We start from the raw sequence: 4,724 nt of genomic DNA, 5'->3' as shown, positions 1-4,724 counted from the left end.
CCTCTCGCCTCAGTCTTCAAGTGTTTGACTGATAATTTTGCTTTATGCAGGTACTTGAACATATCCTTCCAGGGTTCAATGTGCTTAGGGCTCTGTGTTGGGAAAGGGTGTAGCTCAGAGGTAGAGTACTTGCCTAGCACATGCTATAAAAAAATTAATGAAGATAAGTTTTTTTAAAAAATGAAATGTACCAATGCCCTGAAGTAGACACTCCAGTCTCAGTGATGCCTTCCCTGTGTTCCACGGGAGCCACATCCCTGGTCCAGCCTCACCTCCCTGCAGCACAGAGGCCATGAGCTTCGCCTATGCACATCACAGCCCTCTGCTCTGAACCACCCCTGACTCAACATCTCTCTTTGGGACTTGCAGCCCCAAGGAACGACAGCAAACTCTCTTGCTGCCGTGGCCCTGGCACTTGCTCCTAAGTGACTCCCACAGGCCACTGGGCTCCAGCATTACCACTCACATGGAAATGTGCTTCTCGGAACCTCCTTTTTTTGTTTGTTTTGGATGCTTGGTTTTGTTTTGCTGTGTTGTGTTTTTGCTGCAAATTAATTCTCTTTTAATGCTCCTCACTCCACCAGACCCCATCCATCCTCGAGTGACAATCTGGCTTCACCTTGAGTGGCTGCAATCTCCGGCTGCAATCTCTTTGTGGCCATTTGTCTCTCACGTTCTCAGACAGGGCAGGATGTTTTCATTTCATGTGGACTCTTCATTTGCCCCCGCAAATGAGCTCGCGGCTCCTCTCATCCAGGTCCCTGCTGTGTTATTGCTGTGACATGTGCACCCCTCCAGTTGAAGGTGGCATTTCATGGTTTTCTTAGAAACCTTGGTTTGCTACAATTTACGCCTTGATTAAAAATGTGCTGTCGGGTGAAACACCCCATCCAGGGGAGAGATATTTGTTAATTAGTAAAACAAATCAGGTCAAATGTTTCTCATAAAAGATTTTGCACATTTGCAATCCTGAAATGGCTTAAATTTGGCTTCCTAAGTGGTTTTGTCTGACAGAGAATAAAGGCAAGAAGAACTCTATATTGCTGTGGACAAGTTCTAGAAGTAGCAAGAGAGACTAATTTTTTTCCTGACGCTTAAGTTTTTTTCCTTAAAACCACGCATCATAATATAACGTCTAAATGATGACAATTCTGATGCTAGAGGCTTTGGTTAAATTTAAAGTAACAGATACCCAGAGAGTGGGCATGTGACCAACACTATCCCTTCAGTAGCTTTTCTCTCAGACAGACCATCCAATATGCAGTCAAATGATGACTTTTCTTTCAAGTATGTCCCACAAGGCTGGGGTCAGCTCTGTGGACATGATGCCTCTCTGCCTGTTTCCAACATTAACGGGTCTCTCTGCCCGTTCCCAACATTAACGGGCAAGTTCTCCGTCTCCCTCATTCACCCTGAGTGAGAACTGATGTTGAGGTTCTTTCTTCTGAATGGAAACATCCCTTCCTAGAGGGAAGCAGGATGAGACTCAGAAAGCTAAGGAAGCTCTCGAAAGCTCTGAGACTCCAAGGCCCTGCGCTGAGATTAGAGAAGCAAGTATCTGGGGCTGGAGAAAGGACTCGGCAGTTAAGGGGAAGCGCTTATCACTCTTGCAGAAGACCTGAGTTTGGGTCTCGGTGCCCAAGTTTGGCAGGGGGTCTCACAACAGCCTGTGACTCCAGCTCCTAGGAATCCAGATACCCTCTTCTGGCCTCCTTACACACACACACACACACACACACACACACACACACACACACACACACACACTGCTTCCTCCACAGTGGCACAGGGAGCTCCGTGGTACCTGAGTTGTTATCCCGATTGGGGAGAGGCTTCTCAGCAATGCAACTGTCTTCAAGTGTCTCATTCTCCAGTAAGTTATCAAAATATTCTCAGTGCTTTCCCAAGCTGGAGTTGGGTGGAATGATTTCTCTGGTCTGTCATTGGTACTGGAGTACATGGACATTTGTCTACATCTTCCCAAGAAAAGGTACCAAACAGAGGTGTCCCTGTTTCTGGTCCCTAGGAGCCTTCCAACACTCTCCCAGAACAGCCCTATGTAAGCATGGACTGTGTTAATGAACTGACCCCATGTTATTTCAGGTGTATTCGTCCTTTGCTCTTGGTGGCCCTTTAAGCCAATGATGGCTCCTACTAACCCCGAGGAACTACAGGGTTATGACATCTTACTCATCTTTTGATTCCTAGAAACAGAAAGTAGCCCTTAATACTTTCTTTTAAAATTTTCCCAATTTCCATCTGCATGGCAAGCATATGGAATACACAAAGAAAAAGAAGAGGGCATCTTCCTTTCATCCTGCCGTCGTCCTGCATTTATTAATAGTAACTGATAAAAATAAGCACAACTCGAATGTTTCACGTGGACCATTCCTGCACTGCTTTTTCATCCTCTCAACAGCTCTTTGGCAGCACTGGGGATTGAACCCGGGTCCACATGTACGCCAGGAAAGCACTCTACCACTGAGCTTCAGCCATAGCCCAGTGCAACAGCCGTTTGAGGTTGGGTTTTTATTTCTACTGTACAAACCAGGAACCTGAGGCTCTGAGGAGTCCCAGGATTTGGGGACTTACGCCTTGCTCATAGCAGAAAAGGGCCAGAGCCAGGATGTTTGGCCAAGGGATCCTAGAGTCTTGAGCAAGACCAGGCAGTGGCCGTTTTATTCTAAGGACCGTGAAAGGGCCAAGGATAAGGTCAGGGACAAAGCTGTAACTTGGAAAGTCAGGCACGGTGACTGTTCAACAAGTCTTGTGGTTCTTTGTGACAGAAACAGAAAGCCAGCTTGAAGTGGCAGCGAAAACAAAGGAGCTCCATGGGGTTCATCCCAGGGAGAAATCCTGGGATACGATGTGGCTAGACCCAGCTGCTCCCACGGTGTCAGCAGCCTGGTCCCCAAGTCTTGGGTCTGCTGTCCTCCGGGTGCCTTGCCAGGTGGGCATCTGCTCTGACCATGCCACAGATGTCCCCAGCTCCAGGAACACACGGAACAGCTTGGCACCTTCTGCCAAAGCCCAGGGCATCACAGCCAGGAACTCTAGCCAAGTCTTGAGCCCACCCTCCCCACCCCTGTGCCAAGGCCTGTGTGTGTGTGTGCCTGAATGGGCCACTGTGCCTGTCTCAGCTGCTGAGAATAGAGTTGTGGAGAAGCCACGCTGGCACCCGGAGTGGGACAGGCATGACCTCAGAGGACTGGCTGTGCCAACCAGGACCACCGCCTTTGTTCCTCATCCCTCCCAGCACAATAAAATAATAACCTAAAAACAAAATCAAATATGAATTTCAATGAATAAAAGTAATCAAATCAAAAATTACATGGTAAAAATTAAATTGCATCCATTTAAAATAAGTAAACTATGCAAATGTAAATTTCAAATAAATAAAAGAATTTGGTTAAAATACATGAACATCTTTGGGGTTGGGTAGCTATGAGATGTACGAGAGAAGGAGAGAAGGCTGCTGTAAAATTTTCTTTGTCCACGAACACAAAGGGAGAAGCATGGGCGGACGCTGGCTGTGCTCTGGAAGCCCCCACATCTTCTCAAACAGCTGGTAGTTGGTGAGTGAAGCCCAAGCCTGCACAAATGAGACCCTAAAACAATAAACACTGGCATGCATAGTGTTTTAGTATATATTTGATTTATTCTTTGAGAATTTCATGCATGCATACAATATATTTTGATATTTAACACACACACACACACACCCCCCCGCCGTTTCTACCCTAAGACTCCTCTTGGACTCACTCCCTACCCACTGTGTCCCCCTCCCAACTTCTTGTCCTCTTTAGTTTGTTTTTTATATAACTCACCAAGTCCAGTTAGTGCTGCCCATATGTACATGGGTTTGGAGCCACCCACTGGGACCTGGGCAACCTACCATGGGCCACACTCCTGAGGAAAACAGACTCTTCCTTACCCAGTAACCATCAACCGTCAATAGCTCCTCAGCCAGGGGTGGAGCCTTGCCGTGGGTAGCTGTTCCAGATTTGACCTGGAAGTATTACCCCAGTGAGGCTTCTGGTAACTGCTATGTCTACCTATGACTTGCCCCTGGGGCGGGGCCGAGACAGGAGCCCTTAAGACCTGGATCTGGATGTGCTGGCTCTCTTGGTTCCTTATGATCCTGGATGCTGGATGGTAGACCGAGCGGAGTTCTCCAGAGAACCCCACTGGACTGTACCTCAACTCTCCCAGATCTTGTAACCAACCCCTTTACTGGCTGTAAGTTACCCCCAAATAAACCTCCTTTTAACTACGCGGAGTTGCCTTAATAAATCCCCCAATAGAGCCTTATGGTCCTCCCTCCCCATCCACACTTGGTCATGAGCAAGCAGTCACAGGTACTGTGAGTTCATAAGTGCAGTGACAGTTGTGTCCAGAGACACTGTGTTACAGCGGTCCTTTCCAATCTCCAGCTCCCAAAATCTGGCCACCTGAGCCTTGAGAAGGGAGAGTGAGGTACAGACGTCACAGTTAGAGCTGAGTACTCTACACTTGGACCAGATAAGTGTCTTATTAACCACTCAAGTGTAGCATTTTTAAGTTAACCATTTTAAAAAGATTTGGGATTTACAGGACAATTCCACAATAGGACAATTCCATGATAGGACAGAACTGAGCCTTGCTCAGCTCCGTTATCATAAGCATCTTACATTATCATAATGCGCTTCTCAAAGCCAAGCTGGTATTGGCAAATCTTATTCACT

The sequence above is a fragment of the Peromyscus californicus genome, unplaced genomic scaffold, assembly GCF_007827085.1.
Source record: "Peromyscus californicus insignis strain IS unplaced genomic scaffold, ASM782708v3 Scaffold_6__1_contigs__length_162567912, whole genome shotgun sequence".
Lineage (NCBI taxonomy): Eukaryota > Metazoa > Chordata > Mammalia > Rodentia > Cricetidae > Peromyscus > Peromyscus californicus.
The sequence above is the reverse complement of the archived record's forward strand: the minus strand, read 5'-3'. Positions refer to the sequence as shown.